This window comes from Scomber japonicus, chromosome 1, assembly GCF_027409825.1.
Source record: "Scomber japonicus isolate fScoJap1 chromosome 1, fScoJap1.pri, whole genome shotgun sequence".
Lineage (NCBI taxonomy): Eukaryota > Metazoa > Chordata > Actinopteri > Scombriformes > Scombridae > Scomber > Scomber japonicus.
This window is the reverse complement of record NC_070578.1, coordinates 10,273,206-10,289,653: the sequence shown is the minus strand read 5'-3', so window position 1 is coordinate 10,289,653 and position 16,448 is coordinate 10,273,206.

The window sequence follows — 16,448 nt, the reverse complement described above, 5'->3', positions numbered from 1 at the left end:
ATACATAGTGACAACATCTGAGTCATGCTTCTTTTTCTTTTTTTTAAATTTACAGCACACTACATTATTATAATTTATTATCTGTATCTGCTGTACATATGCAGTATGCTTGTTCTGTATTCAGTGACCATAGCTGATACAACATCCTGACCTTTGTTGACCTTTAGAGGCTCATTAAAATTCAATTTCATCACTCCACATCATGTAATCTCTTATGCGATGCACTCTTTCCTCTTCTCATATTTAAAATTATTATACTGTTTAAATTTTTTTTCTACATCTCTTCTGTTCTTCCATAATTAATAAAAGACATCTTACATGTGAATAGAAGTGATAAAAGCTAAAGGAAAACGCTCATCATTTAACACAAGACAACTTTCAAATACATCTAATAAATAATATAGATAAGTTACTGTAACTATAACTCTAATATATCTTTTCAAGGTTGCACATACTCATATTCATCAGCAGAGAACAGATGGGTGATATGACGCCATTCCTTTACGAGTGGACACTTTCCAGAAATCGCTCTTAAATTCTACCTTTAAAGATCAATGTGTCCTGTAGATTTTAAGGCAGTTCAAAATATATTCCCCACAGGCCAAATATATATTTAGATCACAGGAGATGTTGTCAGCAGAATGAAACAGCCCTGCAGTAACACCGGCTATTCTAGTGAGTAATGTAGGACAGACTGATGCACAACAGAGCGGTCATGACTTTCATTCCATTTTAACTTTCAAGCTCATACTAGCAACTCACAGTCAGCTTTATGTAAAGGTAGCACAGGGAAGCTAAGTGTGAAGTTCTGGCTTCTTGTTGATCCTTGTATGTGTTGCTTGCAAAGGAAATGTATGTTTCAATAAAACTAACTATCATTTGTAGATTATATCAGTAATTCTCAAACTTTTCACATCAAGGACCCCTAAACTGACACAAATTAGACCATGGACCCCCTTTTGATAAGAATTTGTCCCAAAATTTTTGCTTTGAAATGTTTTATGAGACCGATGAACATAGTCATACATTCTGTCATTGTGTTACTTAAGGATTAATGTACTGTATATGATTCTGCTTTTTGCTAGGGACCCACTGTAACTCCCTCAAGGAATCCTGGGAGTCAATGGAGCCCATGTTGAGAACCACTGTCCTGTGTCATATTCTCTGTCTAAAGGCTGTTACTGCAATAACAAAGTCAAAACACTTGGGAGCTGTTTGAAAGAAGCAAGGAACAGACTCTTTGCCCAGGGATGTTGGCCTTGGTCTGTCACATTTGTGCAGATAGACTCAAGCATGAATACTGGGGACATATGCTCTGCCCAGTTCAACCATATGCCCATTCTGCTGCTGCTGTTTCCCAACAAAATGCATCGCTTTAGCACAACAAGTCTGTGTCTGGCATTCCTGTTAGAGTCGTATTAATGTGGACAGTTGCTATGTATGAAACAGAGCTTGGGAGGCAGAGGCTAAAGAAAAAATCACCTTAAATCAGAATGAACATAGTACTATTCTAATGATTTTAGACACTGAAGTCACAATCCACTAACATTAAATGATTCAGAAACTTGATATCAGAGCATAAAGATGTATTTAACTACTGAACTTTGATTTTGTACTTCACACTGAATTCCTAACAGACTTGTTGCCTGGCCACGTTTTTGTTTGAGACATCCTATTTTACTGAGTTTTATATGACACTAGCTTCCAGTTCTGAATTTTAAAAAATGTTCCATTATTCAAGGTCCATGGATTAGCTTTAGTATTTGTCCCCAGCATAGTCTATGTCTCTGCTGCTCAGGCTTAGCAGAGATGATAACATACACACCTTTTCATGTACATGTACATGTACTGTACATCTTACTGAAATACAAGTAGATGGATGAACACGCAGTTAAATACATTTATTTAAATATGTAGATTCAGTCTTTAGGACAACTGAAAACACTGCAACACCTGCATCAGCCAATGTATTGTTAACCCCTGAACCTTTGTGCTGCAGACATGGATGCATGCTGTTTATGATACTACTTCTTTTCTAACCTGCAAATGTTTTACATCTTCACATCCAACAATCACGTAAAACAGTATTCTATCAAATGCAACCCTGTAAGTGAGTATGCATGAGCACTGTATGGACTGCCAAAGTCTTGGCAGAAAATCATTTTCATATTCTGAAGGGATGCCATTCTCTGAGTGTCCCATGGCTGTGTGCACAAATGCCCTCCCCTTGGCTTTTTGCTGTTGGATGAATTGCCAAGAGTGATGCTCTCTTCAGGGTGTCGTTGCTATGTGAACCAGCAGGGGGCACTGTGACTTAGTGGCAGCGCAGTGCCTGTTGATTTCCTCCTGCAGTAGCCTCAGCAACATTATATCTGTTTTCTCTCAGGAGCTTTCACGGCTGGGAGAAAATCACTGTGTTTGCTGATGATAATGCAATTAATTAAAGAGCCAATCATTTTAGCCCGGCACGTCTAAATTTGAATGGAACTTGTGACATATTGCAGTGTGTTGTGCATGCTGACGCTGGGCTGTGTCTGTGCTCATCACCAACAAACTTATTTTGTTTTTCGGTGACTGACCACCATAATGCAAATCATGTTTTCTTATTAGTTTTGATATTCAAGGTGCTGCATAACAAGGCAGGAGAAGAGACAAACAAACTCACATCCTCCCCTGTCTTTCTGTGAGCTACTTTTAAATTGAATTCTATTTTGCTTTCTCTTTGGGTGTATTGGTGAGGCTTAATGTATGTCTCTGTGTATACTGTAGCCGCAGGCAGCTCTGTGGATGAGATCCTGTTCCAATGCCAGATAAAGGCCTCTGCTGCCATTAGTGTTACAGCAGAGTTAGGAGGTTGCACACAGAATGCATCGGCTTACCAGGAAGGGAAACAGACAGGGAGGAAAAAGACAGACGAGGGGGAAGACGTTCAGAGAGGAAGGCTGGGATTCTAACCAGTGTCCGGGGCTTTACTACCAGGCAGAAGGAATGAATGAAGACAGTTTGGTCCCAGATCTCCAGTAATGCCCCCTCTATTGCACTGTGTGCTCCTGTAAGATGGATAGCATGACAACACTAGGGTAAAAGGGAGGTGGTGTAAAGCATGTGCACACATCACAGGGAGTGTATGTGACTGTGTGTGTGTGAGTGTGTGTGTTGACAGGGTCTTTTCAAGTGATGAGGGCACTGGCGTGAGATCCAGTCAGTGAACATTATCGCATGGCTTCTGGTGAAGCTGCAACGTTTCTCTGATGTCGGAAGAGACAGAGACAAGGAGAGAAAGAAAGATAAAGAGAGAGAGGAAAAGCGGGAGATAATCAGACAACCAGATAGAGAGAGAGAGAGAGAGGGACGGGGGTGGGGTAGTAGTACTGTCAGCAGGAAATGCTGCTGGGGGTTTTCTATTTTTCTTGCCTTCCAGCTAGCGGAAAGGAAAAAAATCATGTAAGGTACTCTTGCGCACCCTATAATATGAACTTGGTGTGTGTGTGATTTTTCTTCCAGCCTGTCCACAGGGATCTGATTCGCTCTCCACTAAAGCAAAGTGCAGGCTGTTTGTAAACCATGCACAGCCAAATCTCCAGACAGGCTGTGCTGCATAACTGTATAATGTATCTCTGATTGACTGATTATCTATGACCTAAAAATATACACTGCTGCTCACTCTACAGTATTTACTCCAAGAAATCAACATTTAATCCAAAAACAACATTGCAGTTTGAATGCTTCGGATGTGCAGCAGCTGTAGACAGATTGGCGGAGAGCCTTTTTGCGGGTGCATATGCAACACTTGCTACTTCCTGATGTTTGGGTTGGGATTGTGGTTCGTCAATCAGGGATCACAGTGCTTGTTGCCCTGGCAACTCCAACGTCAGCTCATTTGTACCAAGTCTGTGAGAGGCGTTTCTGAGAGGCACTTTCCATCAGCTGTGAATATTGACAGCTTGAACAAAAATAGACTTTGAGAGAGGACGTGCAGTTCCTTGTTGCAAAATAAATAATTAAAAAAATAAGAATGCTGTCTTGTGACAGACATCAGGCTGATGAAACAAGAAGGACACCTAAACCTGGGGTGGGTCGGTTGCATGGTGTTGCGCCAAGCTATCATCTTTATTCATTTATGTGAACATTTTATCCAGAGTGACTTCAATTGAGTGTTCGTTAAGCCTGCTCCCCTTAGTTATGGCTACTATGCCTGTCAATTTTCCCATTCTAGCACAGCTCATAAGCAGTTTAATATGGCAGATTTCCCACGTGTTATTCATAGTCATTTTTGAAACAATGAAACTTTGATCTTAAGCAGAAGTAGACAAAAGCGGACATGTCATTTCTAGTCACTGACAGTCAAATTTGTTGGCTGAAATGACATCTTGCAGATTTTATCAGCTGTCACGCTTACTAGCTATACAATGAAGCTAATGTTAGTGCCACGTGTTAATGTTTCAAGCTGCTTGAATTATAATTTATTTTTGATAATGACAACATACAGTACATGATGTTGTGCTAAAAGACTGAAGCTAAAGCTGCTTACCCCAAATGTCAGCATCCTCACCATCTTATTATCCATTTAGAAGACATGGACATAAAGAAACACCATTGTTGTTGTGAGTCATAGTGAGATCGGGTTTTTATTTTTGACATAACCCAGTTTAGCTTCTTCTTCATATTTTCAAACAGTATGTCTCCAGGCTTTTAAGATGGACGCTTACCAGTGTGTTTGGTGAAGGAGAACTACCTTGGACAACTGATTTGGCAGTAACTGGTTTAGTGTCCCCCAAATCCAATAATAAGCATCCAGGACTCCTCACAGTGGGAATACTACCAAGTGGATGAACTCTTTCCCTGACTGACCGGCTGACTGAGTGACCAAGTAATGAAGTCACACCATTTGTCCGCTGAAGGTCGAAACTGCCTACTTGGAAATTTGCTCTGTTGTTTTCGGAGATGTGAAGAGTTTTCCACGTAGTCCCTGTGGGCTTGGTCAGCATGTGTCGCTTCTTCCTGTGTCTCTAATGTCAAATTAAAAGCCCTCTAGCGTTTCATACATGATCCAGCAGTATACTAGGCTCTAAACTGGTCTTGTTTAATCCTAACCTGTACAGTATAAAATGTTCCTTAAATGTAACGTTGGGTATGTCATTACAAGATAAGATGATTGGTGAATGTTTTCAGCTAAGAGCAGAGACACTGTGTTATGCATTCATTTCAGAGGTCAAATGTCAAGTCCTTAAAAAAAAGATTCTTGTGACTTTAGTATGAATGTATAAGAAAAATGCTAGGATATGCAGTGTAAAATACAATGATAAACCAGAAGGATACCAATAATCTTTTTCTGATCATTACCTGAATGCCTTATTCTCTGAATCTCTTACTTTACTCTTCATTTAGCTCTCAGTGATTTTCTTTATGACTTGCAGGTAACATTGAGTTCTATATCTGTCCCAGTCCTGACCCAACTACCAACTCTACCACAAAGCATAAAACTATGTTTCTTTGGATAATTTATCATAATAAAAGCTATATATTTTTTCATTGCAATTAGTTATTTTGGTTTAGAGAGAAATGAGGCAGACTTATACATTTATGTTCATTTTCTATTTCCTCTAGCCGGTGTTGATAATTTGCTTGCTGTCTTGGTGTACGACTGCTGAATAGATTTTAGGGGGGAAAACCCTGTCAAATGTGTTGGTGATTATTGTGGTACTGCAGAAGAGGCTAATGGGACATCTACAGTTTCAAGGCTCAATATGGACAATATCACTGTCTAAACTATTAATACTTACATGCTATTGAGAGTATGTGTTGGGAAATGCAGAGATGTAACATTTGTCATATTCATACTGTTTACTGTGATTTAGTAAAACTGCATTTTGGCTTCATCCTCAAGAGCAATGGTTTGGAAAGAATTGGATTAGCTCTGTTTTCTCAGCTCAACTGGAGGTTTATGAAATGCAGGAGTGCAAGACTGAACTGTGTGGAAGTGAATAAATAATTGTAAGAATTTCCTGCAATACAAAAGCTCAAAAGGGTATGACAATGGCCACAGTTGCATAATGAGACGTAATGAATAGAATATGCAAGTAAACAGTCACACAACAGTTTTTTCCCTTGAACTGAGCTCTGCAGTAAACATGATCCTGCTCAGCAGCATAGCATCCTGGCATGTAACAGTAACATGTCTTCTCACCCAAATGTTAAGAGATGTTTTCTGCTGCGATGACACGCCATGCCGGAAATACAAGCAAGTGAACAGATATGCTAGGTGCCCTCCACTCCTACTGTAATGCAGCAAAATCTGATGATCTTAAAACAAACCTTGTGCACTGTATCTCTGTGCCACTTGTTCTCCAAGCTAACAATTCACTGCTAAACAGAGAACCGGTCAGTTTTATTTTTATTTTTTCATAAGTAAGTCCTCTGGAGAGATCCACCACACCTAAGAGCCTTAGACAATGAGTGCAACTGTGTTTTCCTACATCTTTTGGACAGTGTTGTTTACCATTCATGCCAATAGAATAATTGAATTTGAGAAAAAAAGTTGCATTTCAGCCAAGATGCAGGTACAGCTACAGCTAATGGCATGACTGATATGCAACTTGTTTTGACTGAATCTAGAGTCCTTAGAGGCAGTATGTATATTTACTAGGGTTGTCAAAGTTAACGCGATAATAATGTGGTAATGCAAATTTGTTTTGACACCACTAATTTTTTTGAAAGCATTCACGCAGGTTCTGTTGCATCATCTGTATATTAGCCCCTTAGTATTAAGTCAGAAGGACACTATCAAGGAACAATGGCCCCCTACTGGACTGTATGGGTAATGCTCTCCTCAAATCACAAGCACGCAATCGTCCTTTGAACTTTGTATATATAAACATAAAGTGGAATTATCATCAGCCAGTCAGGACACGCCTACAGATTACATGGGTCTTACACAGTATGTAAAGTAGCATTTCTGCTGCTCTCAGCCTACTCACTTCAGGGAAGGAGAATCTGCTCACTGATCTATGCCTCCATGGATAGAGTCGTCAATCTGGCAAGCTTGTTCCTGCCTGTCACGCCCCAGCTTCATCGCAGCTGCCAATGGACATCTCTCCTGCCTTGCCTCAGTTGGGACCACACAGAGCATGTCATGATGAGAGAAATACAGCAGTTATTATAAAAGTTTACAGTTTTATTCAATGGAGTCAGATTGTCTGATCACCAGGGAGGTTATTACGGAGGAAAGGGACACAAGAGGAGAAGGCACTACAGCCCGCTGGCATGTTTTTTGGTTGTTTTTTTTTTTACTATGGGGACAGACAGGACCCTTGTTTTCTTACAGTGCACCCAGAGTTCATCTGTCCATTATGCATACAATTCCTACAATATTAATCCCTACATTTACAAAATAGAGAAAGAGAGAGTACATGAAATAATTATAATACAGACTAAAGTGTAATTTTATGTATAGGTTGCAAAAGTAAACCACATAATAGGGTCGGAGTGGACATTCTTCTCTATTCTACACTATTCATACAGTATTCAACAATAAGCAGTCACCAACCCAGCGACTCTAGCTACCAGTGGAGAGGGCAGTTGCCGTTAATGAGTTTCACTAAAGAGGTGCTCTTAAAGCTGAGATATTGTGGCCTCTGAATTTTGAAATAATTTGTCTTTAAAGGTCCTTGAAATGTACCATTACAAAGTGGTCCATTTTGAACAGGTAAAGAATGTTTGATTATTTTAATATTAACTGAAAGTATCAAATAACCACCCACAGCACAATATACAATAAAGTATATTAGGTATATAAGAGTGCAATTGTAACATCATGGCAGGTTAGCACTCGTGTGGAGTCATAACTTTCAGGTAACAGAGATGATCAGCTTATTAGGAATACTTCTCAATGTATTGCAGTCCAGTTCACCATGGCCACAAACATAATAAACATGAAGTTGAATGATCACCTTTCTGACGATGTCAACAAAAACTGAAAATGTACAAGTTTCATAAAAACTGAATTTATGACAGAGCTGTTATGTTGGATAGCATTAAATTCTAATGGTGTTGGTTATAAAGTGCTTGGAGAGTGTATAAAGTCTATATGGTTTCCTGTGAAAATGTAAAAGTTGCTCATCAAAGTCATTGAAAACTTTTTAGTTTCTTGCAATTGAAATAAGACATGCATTCATGCACTCATGGAATAAATGTGGAAAATGATGGTTGGAGTTTGTTTGCGCTCATCACTTCAGTCAATGGTGGGCTCTCAAAGAGTTAGCGCACAAAGCATGCACAAATATGTCTTTCACTTTTGATTAAATAACACTATTTACTCATTTGTTTACACTTCTCTGTAACTCAAACAGAGAAGTGTAACTCAAACAAGAAGAGCTCTTTCTTACAGCTGATTATTTAAAATAATGTTCTGGCACTCAGGCAGAGACAGAAACAGCAGTTCTTCTACTAGCCTTATTAAGGCAACACTGAACAAATGTACCACACACCTTTCAGTAACAAACTGCACTAGGTAAAACTTATACTTTAGATCTCTTGGATTCGCTGTGCAGTTATTTGACATCAGAGCATGGCTTCTGCTGCAGGAGCTGTTTAAGGGTTCAGTGTTCTTATAATGAACTAGGTTGTGAGACCGCATATACAGACCAAAGTGTTTACGTACCACTCTCTAAGGCAGTGCTCCCTCATCTCGCTCAAAGAGCTCTGTGTTTTTTGCGTGTCTAACTCCAATGTCTGTCAACTCACATTTCATATAAATATAGAATATGTACAGGTGTAGTAAGTGATAATAATCCAATACATTTTTTGTCAAAATCACTGAATCTCTCTTCACTATCCACTAGCTGTCCCTTCTAAGTGCATGCTGAAAAAAAGTCCGGTTTCAATACACAACCTGTACTGGGCTCTGAGGTTCAGAAGATGAATATGTATATACAACAATGCTCCAGCCAATCAGAGACAGGGAGTGTTCATGCATGGTCAGACAGAAGGGGGAGGGGGGGTTACGTAGTGTACGCAGTCAGAGCGAGAAACGTCTGGTACATAGTAGAGACGGAGAGGTGACCAAGAAACATCCAGAGAGGAGAAAGTTAGAAGAACATTTAATATAAAAGAAGGACTTTGACCAGACAAGGACTCGCGGACACATCGGTGTGGTTTTATAACGGCAGAGGGACTGACGGAGACCCGACGGAGGAGCGGAGAGTGAAGGCAGGCGCTGATCTGCAAGACAGGTGAGTAACATCAGCGCCGCTTCACATAAATTGTAACGTTACCTGCTGACATTCAGCTCACTGTCTAGTTAGTCAGGATGTTGTTGTTGTGATGTTAGCTGTAAAGTAGCAGAGTTGTTACTACAGCTGTTCGACACTCTGCACGTTAGCTTAGCAGCTAACGTTAGCAGCGTGCTAACGTAACCTACAACGTAGTTGCTTGTTGTGTATCTGGTGTTTGTTCACTGCTTTCAAAGTGTTTACAGTCATGAAGACATATAAACACAGGTTTGCTATCACAATAATCTCACATGAGATGGAGACGCGGTCTGGTGTTAGCCAGGCTAGCCACCTGTACTATCAGAGCAATAGCTGCTGCTATCAAACTAAAGCTAACTTACCATCCCGCAGCAGACACTTCAGACTCCTCCATGTTGGCCAGCTTGCACAATGGTTATGTCCGTTACCATGACAATGCGCATCCATGAACTTCAGAAGTGGAGCACCAGAAGGAGCACGAGGGGGGGGGGGGGGGGGTTGTTTTGATTTTCACTCAAATATCAACAACTTTTCTCCTCGTTTTCCCCCACATCGCTTACTATACCTTTAATGTTTGGGCTAGGCTCTGGGCTAGGCTCTGACCTTGTCGCTCCCCAGAAGCGAACATCAGCTCAGCACAGCGGGAAGTGGAGAGTAATGACACTAACCTCAGTCCTTGGAGAGTAAACTCAGAACCACACAGCACAGGTGGATGCTAGGGTAGCAGTGGGGCTTGGTGTGTGCAATGGGGTGTGTGCAATGGAGCAGCAAAGCTTAAATACACCACCATGATCAAAAGGGTGTGTATATGTTCAGTGAGAGGAGAATACCATGTGAGTGTCACAGTAAACTCACTATAGCTTGATCAATCATACTCTCCTCTATTGCATTCACCCACCTGACACATGGAACGGAAATGATTGTGTGAACGATGAAAAAACATAACACTTTATCCTCTTATAATAACACCTGAAACTTATATCTGAGGCATACTGAAGCCCTCAGATTAATTTTATGGTCAGTTTTTGCTTTTAGTTGTGTTTATAGAAGAGTGACATGAAGCAAACAAACCAGGAAACAAGTGCACACGAAAGTCAATATTTTGATATAGGTGTTAAAGGTGATTGACAGTTTATGTCCCTTCATCTTTTCCAACGGGCTATTTAAAGGGCCAATTCAAACTTTGATCATACAAATTATTATTTATATAACAGGAGCCCACATTGTTTTTGTTTCATGTGACCAAACCTACAAAGATAAAGATATCACCATGTGTAGCTGTAATGCACAGTAATCAAAATTACAGCTCGAATTCTTACTTAAAAATGGATAAATGCAGTTTCTTTACATTTCTGCACTCCAGAAATTGCTGTTCAAATGCTCCATGTGGCAGCTCCTGCTTATATATTTTACTTTTGCAAAGCTGGTGGTAGAAATGGCATGTAATTTTCTCCATGACGACAGCCAGAGTGACTTCAAGTCTACTTTGGACAAAACAATTTTCTATAATGAAGAAAATTGGGCACCTCACTAATCTAGTACCTTCCCAAAGAGGCAGGGAAGGTGGGAAGGTGGTGATGCCTTGTATAAACCCCTCTAAATGACTTAAGAAGTGGTGCCATTATAGATCTATACGTCAATGCAACCCCTGCTCAGCCTTTGACAAACACATATTGGCAAGCCATTTGGCGGCGCCTTTTCCCTCATTACATATGTATTTATTTCAGGAGCTTCTCTTTTCATGCTGTCTGCTCCTGTCAGAGGCTGTGCTTTGGTGTGCATCAATAACAGGAACATTTCTGACTTGGTGCTGATAGCAATATAGCAGCCAGTGTGAGAAAGAGGCAGAAAGAGAAAGATTGGAATAGAGAAGAAAGAAACGAGGTAGAGACAGACAGACATGGATATAAGCACAGGCGGACAAACAATATTTTACTTTATTAGTAAATGACTAATTTTTAAAGAGCAACTCAAACTCAAACTCTGTGAAAGCACACACAGCCAAGTTTGAATTACTTCTTAGTTGTGTTGTGAGAAAGCAATACCACTGTTCACCCATGTTTCTGAATGGATTAGCATGTTTATGACTTCCCTGTTCTGTAGCCATGCCCACGTTCTAATCATTACTGAAAAGCCCATTTTCAGGCAGGCAGAGGGGTTTAGACAGAAAGTCAGAGAGAGCCAGGCTGACAATATTAATGATGATAAATGAATGATGTATTCACAGACTGCCATTTAACACATTTGTGTTGTGATGCTGCTATACCTTAGATTTGAAATGAGACTAAAGTGTAAACTTTCAGTATCGTCTCATTGGGGCACTTACAGCCAAAATGCTCTGGGCATGGATGCAGTGAGACATCTGTTGCAGCATGGCTTCAGCAGAGTGTCCATTATAAAACAAAACAAAACAAACAAACAAACAAAAACAAGTTTACATGCATATATTCAAAAATTAGTCAGTAACCTCTTTCATCAGTGTATGAATGTGTGTGAATGTGACATGTAGTGCAAAAGCCCTTTTTAAGTGGTCAAAAAGACTAAAGCGCTAAATAAGTACAGTCCATTTACCATTTAAATTAAATACCTTATTGTACCAAAGGCACTGTGGTACAGCAGTTCAACCTTGTGGGTTTACTTTTTTATTATCATATTGCACTTTTGAAAAAAAAAATATATATATATTGAGTAAATCATTTAGTGTCCATGTTCCTGTAGTTAAAATTGTCACATGAAACTGAGCAGATCCAAATCCAGAAGACCAAAGTCAGGAAAAGGTTTTATTTCCCGGATATGTACAAAATCAAAAGAATAGAGCACTGGGAAAAACGGAACCAACAAAAAATGACTGACAAGAACTGGGCAAGACTCAACAGAGTACCCAACAGAAACTGAACAGAGAAACAAGACTTACATACAAAAGAGATAATGCAAACAGGGCACAGGTGAGGGGGGAAAAAAAGACACAAATGTAGTCAGTACCAGTTAATATACGCTTCCACACCCTGCATAAACAGCTGCATTAACGCCTGACAAAACTCAGTATGCATGCAGTGATGGAGACGGGGTCTGTGTAGCAGGTAGAAAAACTAGTTCCGCCCCACCTACCTGACATGTGCCTGGTGTATTTCAGCTGTTAGAGCAAAGCAGTAGAAACTCCTTCTGCCCTGCTGAGGAAGCATTTGGTAAGGAGATAGAACTGTAGTAGCAAGCTAAAGGCTGGGAGTGTCAGTGCTATCAATATTACAAATAGCCGAGATCAGGAAAAGGACACAGAGAAAGTTTGATTTATAGGGAAGATGATATTTGCACACAACATAATCGAGCAGTATAGCTGGCCTGCAGTACAGCTTGCATGCATACTAAAATGACACAATCAGAAACAGCACTGTCTATTTAGGTAATGTTTCCCATGTCTAATTGAATTATAATATTCTTTATTTTATGAATATCCACTTTTGTGATAAGCCCAAACATATTATGCGCACACATAACAGTGGCTAAATAAATAAAATGCAGTTGTAAAATTGAGAGGCCTGTTGTATTGAGTTAGCTACTGATTTTAACTGTTAACTCACAGTGAATGGCTAAAGTACAACAATGAAGCACATCCCTCAGAAAACAACTATTTTTGCAATATCTAAGCAGTTACATATCAAATCTGAATATGCCATCGGATTGGTCATATAGGAAAACCTACAAAAGCACATTTAATTCATGTTTTTACCTTGTTTAGTCAAAAAGATACACTGAAAAATAGACTTCAGCCTGGTGGCAGCAGCCTTGTTAATTTCAAATTTTGGGGCATTTTTGAGCTTCATATACAGCAGATTTGGATTCAGCACCCCTTAATACCCCTAGAAATGTTATATATTATAAATATTTGCAAAATGCCTCCACCACTTTAAATAAGCACATTTTCAGAAATTCTGCCTAGACTACTATGTGTGATATAGGTGACTCAAATGTTCTACATTTACAAAAGAGGCCAAACATTGCATGGGAAGCTTCTCAATGACAATCTTAAATGAACCATTATTATTCATAATGAGATATTTAAAGCAGTGGACAGTCTCTAAATGTTCTCCTTTGCTTGCAAACTTAAAATTTGGCAATATCAGCTTTTCTGCAGCCAAAAACTGTGACTTTAGTTTTATCACTATTAACCTTTAATTTTCATTTCTCACAGAACTTATTTTGCTGTAGACATGATAATTGAATCATCCACATACAACCGTCCAATAAGCTGGATATCACTATCTATCACGGTGTCATTAAAATTAATAGGCTGGCAGCCATTCTTTAGTAGATAGTCCTCTAGATCATTGATAAATAATGCAAATAACAATGGTGATAAATCTTCACCCTGTCTAACTCCTGCTAGGCTGACAAAAAACTTTCACACCATTAACAAATACACGACTCAATGTTTTTGAACACATTAATTACTACATCCAGAAAATGTATCCCTCTAAACTGTATCAGACGCTTCACTGTTAACAATGAAAGAACATAAACAGACTTTTCTTTATACATATATATAACAATACAAATCAATAATGTGTTTCAGTAAGATATGATCAGTGATGGAGTAATTCCTTTCAAATCCTGTGTGATTTCCCTCAAGATAGAATTATTCTCACAGAGCGCAGATAACATTGAATTTAAAACATTTGTAAAGTGTTTTCTCAGACTTCTTAATATTGTGACGCTTCTGCAATTGTTCCAGTTCTGGTGTCACCTATTCCTATATACATTCACACAATTAAAACAAGTAGCCAGTCATCAGGAATAATAATGACAATATCAGGAATAACAATGTCCAGAATCCAATGAAACAAAGAGACATTATGAGGCATAAAAATGCATATAGTTCTTTTAATCTATTTGTTCAAGACTCTGTCTATTCCTGCTGCTTTTCTAGGTTTTAGTTTTATAATAACCTTCTTAAGTTTTCGTTCAAACTAACATTTAAGACACCACTGTCAAAAATGTGTCCATTACAGTCAACCTATAATAAATGTATTAATCAGTAAATCCCAGTCAGACAACCTTTTAAAATGCTCATTAAGCAAAATTGGACAATAGTTATTACCTTAACCGTAGCACATCTTCCAATAGAGCTTTTTAGACATTATACTTATCAACTCTCCTTTAACTGTCTTCATATTGGCCCTGTTTTTCCACTTCATGTAACTCTTTGTTATACTCTTCATGTTAGGGCGGACCTTGGGACCTAAGCGCAGGACACAGCTGAAGCAGAGGAGGTTTCAAGAGTTTTATTGCAAATAATGTAATGTGTGTTGGGAGGGGAGGGGGGGGGGGGGGGGGTTTGGGGACTTGAGTCAGCCAGGTGAATGAGTAGTGGGACTTGGCAGTGGCTGATGGAGGGTCCGGAAGGGCTGGAGGCAGACACGAGGGAATCCACTAGAGTTCTAGGTTGGTGGCAGAGAATAGTTTCAGGTAGCTGTAGACACTGATTGAAGCTGGAGTACTGCTCTGGTTGCTGGTAAATGGAACTGAGTGCAGGTGATCCACAAAGGCAAGGTCAACAATATCTGCTGATGAGTGGCTGTAGATCTTGAGTAGATACACTGCAGCTTGATGAGTTGATGGGGAGCAGGTGAGTATGATTGCTGACTGGGAGTGAAAATAGACACAGGTGAATGGAGGCTGAAGCCAGCAACCAGAGAGCAGAGAAAGGACTCGGCACGCCAGCACACAATCTGACACACATGACATCACACAGAGACTAACAGGGAATGGGACAGAAACACTGGGGAAAGGGAAATGCAGGGAAAGGCTATAGTAGTAGATGTGGAGGGAGAATCCATGACACTTGAATGGATTTTGTTCTGCTTTACCAATTTTTTCACACCATTAATTACAATAACGCAAACATCTTTATTCATCACCATTATTTCATTCTCTGACATGTTGTCTAGGTCACACAATGACCCCACCTTTACAAGCTGTATGTTTGTTTTAAACTCATCTATTTTGTTCTTTATCCCTTTTACAAACACAGCCCGTCATTAAAACAGAACACAAGGTCTTTATCATATTTCAGTTGGTGTCTATTTACTTTTAAATGTACACATAAATTAGTCTTTATCAGTTTTTCCAATCACTTACCTGCAATTTTGTTACTCACAGCACTTATCACCCCACCTGACAGGCAGTTTTTAAACTTATGTTGGTTACTAATAAACATCTGGAACTCCTTTGCTTTGAATTTTTTGCAGCATCTCCAGGATATCTATATCATCTGTTTTGGTCTCATTGAAACACAGTGTGTCATATTTTTCACATATATTTATGGCATTTTCAATAAAATCAGGGTTCTCTATCTTACTTTGTATTAAATATCCGTAGCCCAGGGTCGTCTGCTCTCCTCTTACTGGGTGCTATGTCCTCTTTCTGTACCCCATGTCAGTCCTGTATGTCAATGCCAAATCCTTTGACAAATCTAACTGTTATGGGTTGAATCTTGTAATCCCCCAAATGGTGCACTGTGGAAATATTGTTTTACTTAATAGTTGTACCCGCAGCTACAGCACATTTACACACAAGTTGATCCTCAGTCTCTTTGCCTCCTCCATCCTCGAACATTTTCTGTCTGGCTACACTGTTCCATTCCATCCTCCGTGTACCTGTTCTCCACAATGTTTTTGTCAAGTTTGTTACTGTCCACCGATCCAGGATGTTTCTGCACTGCTCTGATTATTGCCAGTACTGCTGTTTTAATAGTGATCAACACAGTTTTGTTATATCTTCAGTACCAAAGTCAGTCAGGAGGTAGTCCAATTCAGCTTTGACTGCATGCATGCCATCCTCCTTTCTTCCGCCTCTCATCGTAGCATTGTCTTCCTCAATTGGAAAGAAACATTTCAGGTCTGGGAGTCTTGGGCCTCCTCTAATTTCATGGTTCTCATGAAATTGGGCTCAACTATCAATACTGACACCGGGCCTTGTGCACCTGGAGCTGTCCTTTTGTGTGGTCAGGTGCATCAGGTAGGTGTCCTCCAATCATACTTTCCTTGCCCTAATGGCCTTCCACCAAGATTCTGTTCTCAGTCAGTATCCTCCTTTCCCAGGATTCCTTTGTATTTGAGATGCCATCGCCCTTGAGCTGTCTGGCTTTTGACAAAGAGAAAATGCCACAAGTGTTTGCTTGCCCTCCAATCTGCCTTGAGTGCA